This window comes from Coregonus clupeaformis, unplaced genomic scaffold, assembly GCF_020615455.1.
Source record: "Coregonus clupeaformis isolate EN_2021a unplaced genomic scaffold, ASM2061545v1 scaf0108, whole genome shotgun sequence".
Taxonomy (NCBI): Eukaryota; Metazoa; Chordata; class Actinopteri; order Salmoniformes; family Salmonidae; genus Coregonus; species Coregonus clupeaformis.
In genome coordinates this window covers 581,909-591,848 of record NW_025533563.1, presented here as the reverse complement: position 1 = coordinate 591,848, position 9,940 = coordinate 581,909, and positions in this window count along the sequence as shown.

Genomic DNA, 9,940 nt, shown 5'->3' with positions numbered 1-9,940 from the left:
AGGAGGGACAGACAGGGACAGGAGGGACAGGAGGGACAGGAGGGACAGACAGGGACAGGAGGGACAGACAGGGACAGGAGGGACAGGAGGGACAGGAGGGACAGACAGGGACAGACAGGGACAGGAAGGACAGGAGGGACAGACAGGAACAGGAGGGACAGGAGGGACAGACAGGGACAGGAGGGACAGGAGGGACAGGAGGGACAGACAGGGACAGACAGGAACAGGAGGGACAGGAGGGACAGACAGGGACAGGAGGGACAGGAGGGACAGACAGGGACAGACAGGAACAGGAGGGACAGACAGGAACAGGAGGGACAGACAGGGACAGGAGGGACAGGAGGGACAGACAGGGACAGGAGGGACAGGAGGGACAGGAGGGACAGACAGGAACAGGAGGGACAGGAGGGACAGACAGGGACAGGAGGGACAGACAGGGACAGGAGGGACAGGAGGGACAGACAGGGACAGGGGGGACAGGAGGGACAGACAGGAACAGGAGGGACAGGAGGGACAGGAGGGACAGACAGGGACAGGAGGGACAGACAGGGACAGGAGGGACAGACAGGGACAGGAGGGACAGGAGGGACAGACAGGGACAGACAGGAACAGGAGGGACAGGAGGGACAGACAGGGACAGACAGGGACAGGAGGGACAGGAGGGACAGGAGGGACAGGAGTGACAGACAGGGACAGACAGGGATAGACAGGAACACGAGGGACAGGAGGGACAGACAGGGACAGACAGGGACAGACAGGAACAGGAGGGACAGGAGGGACAGACAGGGACAGAAAGGGACAGGAGGGTCAGACAGGGACAGGAGGGACAGGGTGGACAGGAGGGACAGGAGGGACAGGAGGGACAGGAGGGACAGACAGGGACAGACAGGAACAGGAAGGACAGACAGTGACAGGAGGGACAGGAGGGACAGACAGGAACAGACAGGGACAGGAGGGACAGGAGGGACAGACAGGGACAGACAGGAACAGGAGGGACAGGAGGGACAGGAGGGACAGACAGGGACAGACAGGGACAGGAGGGACAGAAGGGACAGACAGGGACAGACAGGAACAGGAGGGACAGACAGGAACAGGAGGGACAGGAGGGACAGGAGGGACAGACAGGGACAGACAGGAACAGGAGGGACAGGAGGGACAGACAGGGACAGACAGGGACAGACAGGAACAGGAGGGACAGACAGGAACAGGAGGGACAGGAGGGACAGACAGGGACAGACAGGACAGGAGGAACAGGAGGGACAGGAGGGACAGGATCGGACAGACAGGGACAGACAGGAACAGGAGGGACAGACAGGGACAGGAGGGACAGAAGGGACAGGAGGGACAGACAGGGACAGGAGGGACAGAAGGGACAGGAGGGACAGGAGGGTCAGACAGGGACAGACAGGAACAGGAGGGACAGGAGGGACAGACAGGGACAGGAGGGACAGACAGGGACAGGAGGGACAGGAGGGACAGACAGGGACAGGGGGGACAGGAGGGACAGACAGGAACAGGAGGGACAGGAAGGACAGGAGGGACAGACAGGGACAGGAGGGACAGGAGGGACAGGAGGGACAGACAGGGACAGACAGGAACAGGAGGGACAGGAGGGACAGGAGGGACAGACAGGGACAGGAGGGACAGGAGGGACAGACAGGGACAGACAGGGACAGGAGGGACAGGAGGGACAGGAGGGACAGACAGGGACAGACAGGGACAGGAGGGACAGGAGGGACAGACAGGAACAGGAGGGACAGGAGGGACAGACAGGGACAGGAGGGACAGACAGGGACAGGAGGGACAGGAGGGACAGGAGGGACAGACAGGGACAGACAGGGACAGGAGGGACAGGAGGGACAAACAGGGACAGACAGGAACAGGAGGGACAGGAGGGACAGACAGAGACAGGAGGGACAGGAGGGACAGACAGGGACAGACAGGAACAGGAGGGACAGACAGGAACAGGAGGGACAGACAGGGACAGGAGGGACAGGAGGGACAGACAGGGACAGGAGGGACAGGAGGGACAGACAGGAACAGGAGGGACAGGAGGGACAGACAGGGACAGGAGGGACAGACAGGGACAGGAGGGACAGGAGGGACAGACAGGGACAGGGGGGACAGGAGGGACAGACAGGAACAGGAGGGACAGGAGGGACAGGAGAGACAGACAGGGACAGGAGGGACAGACAGGGACAGGAGGGACAGACAGGGACAGGAGGGACAGACAGGGACAGACAGGAACAGGAGGGACAGGAGAGACAGACAGGGACAGACAGGGACAGGAGGGACAGGAGGGACAGACAGGGACAGACAGGGACAGGAGGGACAGGAGGGACAGACAGGGACAGACAGGGACAGGAGGGACAGGAGGGACAGGAGGGACAGGAGGGACAGACAGGGACAGACAGGGACATGAGGGACATGAGGGACAGGAGGGACAGGAGGGACAGACAGGGACAGGAGGGACATGAGGGACAGGAGGGACAGGAGGGACAGACAGGGACAGACAGGAACAGGAGGGACAGGAGGGACAGGGGGGACAGGAGGGACAGACAGGGACAGACAGGGACAGACAGGGACAGGAGGGACAGGAGGGACAGACAGGGACAGACAGGAACAGGAGGGACAGACAGGGACAGACAGGAACAGGAGGGACAGGAGGGACAGGAGGGACAGGAGGGACAGACAAGGACAGACAGGGACAGACAGGAACAGGAGGGACAGGATGGAAAGAAGGGACAGACAGGGACAGACAGGAACAGGAGGAACAGGAGGGACAGGAGGGACAGGAGGGACAGACAGGGACAGACAGGGACAGGAGGGACAGACAGGGACAGGAGGGACAGGAGGGACAGAAGGGACAGGAGGGACAGGAGGGACAGGAGGGACAGACAGGGACAGACAGGGACAGACAGGAACAGGAGGGACAGGAGGGACAGACAGGGACAGACAGGGACAGGAGGGACAGACAGGGACAGGAGGGACAGGAGGGACAGACAGGGACAGACAGGAACAGGAGGGACAGACAGGAACAGGAAGGACAGGAGGGACAGAAGGAACAGGAGGGACAGGAGGGATAGGAGGGACAGACAGGGACAGGAGGGACAGACAGGGACAGGAGGGACAGACAGGGACAGGAGGGACAGGGGGGACAGGAGGGACAGGAGGGACAGGAGGGACAGGAGGGACAGACAGGAACAGGAGGGACAGACAGGGACAGACAGGGACAGGAGGGACAGGAGGGACAGACAGGGACAGGAGGGACAGGAGGGACAGAAGGGACAGGAGGGACAGACAGGGACAGGAGGGACAGGAGGGACAGACAGGAACAGGAGGGACAGGAGGGACAGACAGGGACAGGAGGGACAGGAGGGACAGGAGGGACAGGAGGGACAGACAGGGACAGGAGGGACAGACAGGGACAGTAGGGACAGGAGGGACAGACAGGGACAGACAGGGACAGGAGGGACAGGAGGGACAGACAGGGCCAGACAGGAACAGGAGGGACAGGAGGGACAGGTGGGACAGGAGGGACAGGAGGGACAGGAGGGACAGACAGGGACAGACAGGAACAGGAGGGACAGACAGGGAAAGACAGGGACAGACAGGGACAGGAGGGACAGGAGGGACAGACAGGGACAGGAGGAACAGGAGGGGCAGGAGGGACAGACAGGGACAGACAGGAACAGGAGGGACAGGAGGGACAGGGGGGACAGACAGGAACAGGGGATGATGATGTGCTAGATGATGTGCCAGATGTTGTGCTAGATGATGTGCCAGATGTTGTGCTAGATGATGTGCCAGATGTTGTGCTAGATGATGTGCTAGATGTTGTGCTAGATGATGTGCTAGATGATGTGCTAGATGATGTGCCAGATGTTGTGCTAGATGATGTGCCAGATGTTGTGCTAGATGATGTGCCAGATGTTGTGCTAGATGATGTGCTAGATGTTGTGCTAGATGATGTGCTAGATGTTGTGCTAGATGATGTGCCAGATGTTGTGCCGGATGATGTGCTAGATGATGTGCCGGATGATGTGCTAGATGATGTGCTAGATTATGTGCTAGATGTTGTGCTAGATGTTGGGGCTGATTTGATCCTTTCTTGCTGCAGCTTTTTCTTTCTTTTTTTGTTCTCTGGTTGCAGAATCTTTAACACGTATTTTTACCATTATTTCTGATATACTCCTCCTGGAACCATCCCCAGGTACTGGAAGGAGGCCCATATACTCCTCCTGGAACCATCCCCAGGGTCTGGAAGGAGGCCCATATACTCCTCCTGGTACCAGCCCCAGGGTCTGGAAGGCAGCCCATATACTCCTCCTGGAACCATCCCCAAACTTATTTTTCTTCTCACCCTGACTGGTTGTCATCAATGGTTACTGGTCTTGGAACGGTTACTGATCGTGTTCACCAGAAACGGCTTCTGGTAAAACATTGTTACAAGGTTTGCCACAGATTCAAATAGAATCTTGAGAGAATTGTTTGCCTGAAAAAAACCTCTGGCGGAACTGTTTGCCACTAGTGGCAATAAATATAATTGTTGCCAAAAGGTTTGCCGCAAATGTACCACTAGTGGCAAACATTTGCAAACTTCTGGCAACATTTTGTGGCACACTATTTCGTTTGCGTGGAAGTTTGCCGCAACAAATTATTGTCATAAAGGAGATGTGAGCTGGTCATAAGTTCTGTGAAGAACTTTAGCGGAAGCAAAAAACCTCCATGCAAGTTATCATTTCAGTTTGCAACTTTCTGACCCTCATTCCTGTTCCAGTGTAATACCTGCGCCAATCTCCCGAGTGGCGCAGTGGTCTAAGCACTGCATCACAGTGCTAGCTGTGCCACTAGGAGATCCTGGTTCGAATCCAGGCTCTGTCGTACCCTGCCGTGACCGGGAGAACCATGGGCGGCGCACCGTTGGCCCAGGGTAGGGGAGGGAATGGCCGGCAGGGATGTAGCTCAGTTGGTAGGTCATGGTGTTTACAACGCCAGGGTTGTGGGTTCGATTCCCACGGGGGGCCAGTATGAAAAAAATATAAATAAAATAAAATGTATTTACAAAAATAAATACAATTATGCACTCACTAACTGTAAGTCGCTCTAGATAAGAGCGTCTGCTAAATGACTAAAACGTAAATGTAAATAGAAAAACCGGAACTGGATATAACTTCAGAGTTTGTATAGAACATGAAAGACCATTCCTTTGTCTCACCATAATAAACATCTGACTTCTCCTCTCATATCTCACACTTTAGGATCCCTCCCTGATATCCCAGAGCTACAATATGATCACACAAAGACCACGTTTACTAGAATCAACAGCTCCCCTCCCCCCTCCCTGTCTACCCATTGTTAGGACAGCAGTCCAGCTGATTGCTAAGTCTCTCCCCTCCTCCTCCCTCCATCCAGCTTGCTTCCCATGTCCCCGGTGAGGGGTCCAACCCTCACCCACAATACTATTGTTATCCATCGGATCGTCTGCAGTCAGTACCTATTCAGCCAGCTAGTGTGCCTTTTGTCCAATCCATTCTTCCCCATGCACTCTGGCCCTGAGACACGGCCTCTCTCTGCTCAGTACTGCTTTCCCTCTTGTCTCTCTCTCTGCTCAGTGCTGCTTTCCCTCTTGTCTCTCTCTCTCTCTCTCTGCTCAGTGCTGCTTTCTCTCTTATATCTCTCTCTGCTCAGTGCTGCTTTCTCTCTTGTCTGTCTCTCTCTCTCTGCTCAGTGCTGCTTTCCCTCTTGTCTCTCTCTCTCTCTCTGCTCAGTGCTGCTTTCCCTCTTGTCTCTCTCTCTCTCTCTGCTTAGTGCTGCTTTCTCTCTTGTCTCTCTCTCTCTCTCTGCTCAGTGCTGCTTTCCCTCTTGTCTCTCTCTCTCTCTCTGCTCAGTGCTGCTTTCCCTCTTGTCTCTCTCTCTGCTCAGTGCTGCTTTCCCTCTTGTCTCTCTCTCTGCTCAGTGCTGCTTTCCCTCTTGTCTCTCTCTCTTGCTCAGTGCTGCTTTCCCTCTTGTCTCTCTCTCTGCTCAGTGCTGCTTTCCCTCTTGTCTCTCTCTCTGCTCAGTGCTGCTTTCCCTCTTGTCTCTCTCTCTGCTCAGTGCTGCTTTCCCTCTTGTCTCTCTCTCTGCTCAGTGCTGCTTTCCCTCTTGTACCCCGAGTGGCGCAGTGGTCTAAGGCACTGCATCGCAGTGCTAGCTGTGCCACTAGAGATCCTGGTTCGAATCCAGGCTCTGTCATAGCCGGCCGCGACCGGGAGACCCATGGGGTGGCGCACAATTGGCCCAGGGTAGGGGAGGGAATGGCTGGCAGGGGATGTAGCTCAGTTGGTAGAGCATGGCGTTTGCAACGCCAGGGTTGTGGGTTCGATAAAATAATGTTTGCGCTAACTGTAAGTTGCTCTGGATAAGAGCGTCTGCTAAATGACGTAAATGTCTCTCTCAGTGCTGCTTTCTTCTTGTCTCTCTCTGCTCAGGGCAGATGGACTTACACATTATGTCTCTCTCTCTCTCTCTCTCTCTCTCTCTCTCTCTCTCTCTCTCTCTCTCTCTCTCTCTCTCTCTCTCTCTCTCTCTCTCTCTCTCTCTCTCTCTCTCTCTCTCTCTCTCTCTCTCTCTCTCTCTCTCTCTCTCTCTCTCTCTCTCTCTCTCTCTCTCTCTCTCTCTCTCTCTCTCTCTCAATTCAATTTAAGGGCTTTAATGGCATGGGAAACGTGTGTTAACATTGCCAAAGCAAGTGAAATAGATAATAAACAAAAGTGAAATAAACAATCAGAAATTAACAGTAAACATTACACTCACAAAAGTTCCAAAAGAATAAAGACATTTCAAATGTCATATTATGTATATATGCAGTGTTGTAACAATGTGCAAATAGTTAAAGTACAAAAGGGAAAATAAATAAACATAAATATGGGTTGTATTTACAATGGTGTTTGTTCTTCACTGGTTGTCCTTTTCTTGTGGCAACAGGTCACAAATCTTGCTGCTGTGATGGCACACTGTGGTATTTCACCCAATAGATATGGGAGTTTATCAAAATTGGGTTTGTTTTCTAATTCTTTGTGGGTCTGTGTAATCTGAGGGAAATATGTGTCTCTAATATGGTCATACATTTGGCAGGAGGTTAGGAAGTGCAGCTCAGTTTCCACTAGGTCCTGAGGCAGCAAAGCATCCCCATGCTTGACAATTGGTATGATGTTCTTACTGTGGAATGCAGTGTTTGGTTTTCGCCAGGCACAATGGGACCCATCTCGTCCAAAAAGTTGACTCAAGTTTGCCAAAAAGCACCTGGAAGCACCTGGATGATCATCAAGAATGTTCTATGGACAGATGAGTAAAAAGTGTAACGTTTTGGACGAGTTGGGTCCCATTGTGCCTGGCGAAAACCAAACACTGCATTCCACAGTAAGAACCTTATACCAACGGTCAAGCATGGTGGTGGTGGTGTGATGGTTTGGGGATGCTTTGCTGCCTCAGGTCCTGGACGACTTGCCTTAATAAAAGGAAGCATGAATTCTGCTCTGTATCGGAGAATTCTACAGGAGAATGTCAGACCATCCGTCTGTGAGCTGAAGCTGAAGCGCAGCTGGGTCATGCAGCAAGACAATGATCCAAAACACACAATCCAATCTACATGAAAATGGCTAAAAAGCAACACATTTCAAGTTTTTGAATGGCCTAGTCAAAGTCCAGACCTAATCCCATTTGAGATGTTGTGGCAGGACTTGAAACGAGCAGTTCATGCTTGAAAACCCACACGCCACTGAGTTAAAGCAGTTCTGCATGGAAGAGTGGGCCAAAATTCCTCCACAGCGACGTGAGAGACTGATCAACAACTACAGGAAGCATTTGGTTGGAGTCATTGCAGCTAAAGGTGGCACAACCTGTTATTGAGTGTAAGGGGGCAATTACTTTTTCACACAGGGGCATTGTGTGTTGCATAACTTTGTTTATAAAATAAATGAAACAAGTATGTAATTGTTGTGTTATTTGTTCACTCAGATTCCCTTTATCTAATATTAGGTTTTGGTTAAAGATCTGAAAACATTCAGTATCAAAAATATGCAAAAGTAGAGAAAATTAGAAAGGGGAAAAATACTTTTTCACAGCACTGTATTTATCTCTCTCTCACACACACCCTCGCCTCACACACACCAGCCCCCATTGCTCTCGCTTACAAACACACACCAGCCCCCATTGCTCTCACTTACAAACACACACCAGCCCCCATTGCTCTCGCTTACAAACACACACCAGCCCCCATTGCTCTCGCTTACAAACACACACCAGCCCCCATTGCTCTCACTTACAAACACACACCAGCCCCCATTGCTCTCGCTTACACACACACACACCAGCCCCATCTCTCTTTCACACAAACCCACACACACTTCACACCGGCTGTCCTGTCCCAGTCCCTAGGGTGTTAACAGGTCCTACCTGGGTTGGAGCGGTGCAGGCCTCGGGAGACCACTGGGTTGGAGCGGTGCAGGCCTCGGTAGACCACCGGGTTTGAGTGGTGCAGGCCTCGGGAGACCACTGGGTTGGAGCGGTGCAGGCCTCGGGAGACCACTGGGTTGGAGCGGCGCAGGCCTCGGGAGACCACTGGGTTGGAGCGGTGCAGGCCTCGGGAGACCACTGGGTTGGAGCGGTGCAGGCCTCGGGAGACCACTGGGTTGGAGCGGTGCAGGCCTCGGGAGACCACTGGGTTGGAGCGGTGCAGGCCTCGGGAGACCACTGGGTTGGAGCGGTGCAGGCCTCGGGAGACCACTGGGTTGGAGCGGTGCAGGCCTCGGGAGACCACTGGGTTGGAGCGGTGCAGGCCTCGGGAGACCACTGGGTTGGAGCGGTGCAGGCCTCGGTAGACCACTGGGTTTGAGCGGTGCAGGCCTCCGGGAGACCACTGGGTTGGAGCGGTGCAGGCCTCGGGAGACCACTGGGTTGGAGCGGTGCAGGCCTCGGGAGACCACTGGGTTGGAGCGGTGCAGGCCTCGGGAGACCACTGGGTTGGAGCGGTGCAGGCCTCGGGAGACCACTGGGTTGGAGCGGTGCAGGTCTCGGGAGACCACTGGGTTGGAGCGGTGCAGGCCTCGGAGACCACTGGGTTGGAGCGGTGCAGGCCTCGGGAGACCACTGGGTTGGAGCGGTGCAGGCCTCGGGGAGACCACTGGGTTGGAGCGGTGCAGGCCTCGGGAGACCACTGGGTTGGAGCGGTGCAGGCCTCGGGAGACCACTGGGTTGGAGCGGTGCAGGCCTCGGGAGACCACTGGGTTGGAGCGGTGCAGGCCTCGGGAGACCACTGGGTTGGAGCGGTGCAGGCCTCGGGAGACCACTGGGTTGGAGCGGTGCAATATGTTAGGTTGTTAGTATTAACAGAACACGGGTTAATTTAACCATCAGTTGGGTATTTTTTACTCTCATGCTTGGTTGACCTAGCAACTGGGTCTGTTTTAATGTCATGCTTGGTTGACCTAGCAACTGGGTCTGTTTTAATGTCATGCTTGGTTGACCTAGCAACTGGGTCTGTTTTAATGTCATGCTTGGTTGACCTAGCAACTGGGTCTGTTTAATGTCATGCTTGGTTGACCTAGCAACTGGGTCTGTTTTAATGTCATGCTCGGTTGACCTAGCAACTGGGTCTGTTTTAATGTCATGCTTGGTTGACCTAGCAACTGGGTCTGTTTTAATGTCATGCTCGGTTGACCTAGCAACTGGGTCTGTTTTAATGTCATGCTTGGTTGACCTAGCAACTGGGTCTGTTTTAATGTCATGCTTGGTTGACCTAGCAACTGGGTCTGTTTTAATGTCATGCTTGGTTGACCTAGCAACTGGGTCTGTTTTAATGTCATGCTTGGTTGACCTAGCAACTGGGTCTGTTTTAATGTCATGCTTGGTTGCCTTAGCAACTGGGTCTGTTTTAATGTCATCCTTACTGTAGGTTATT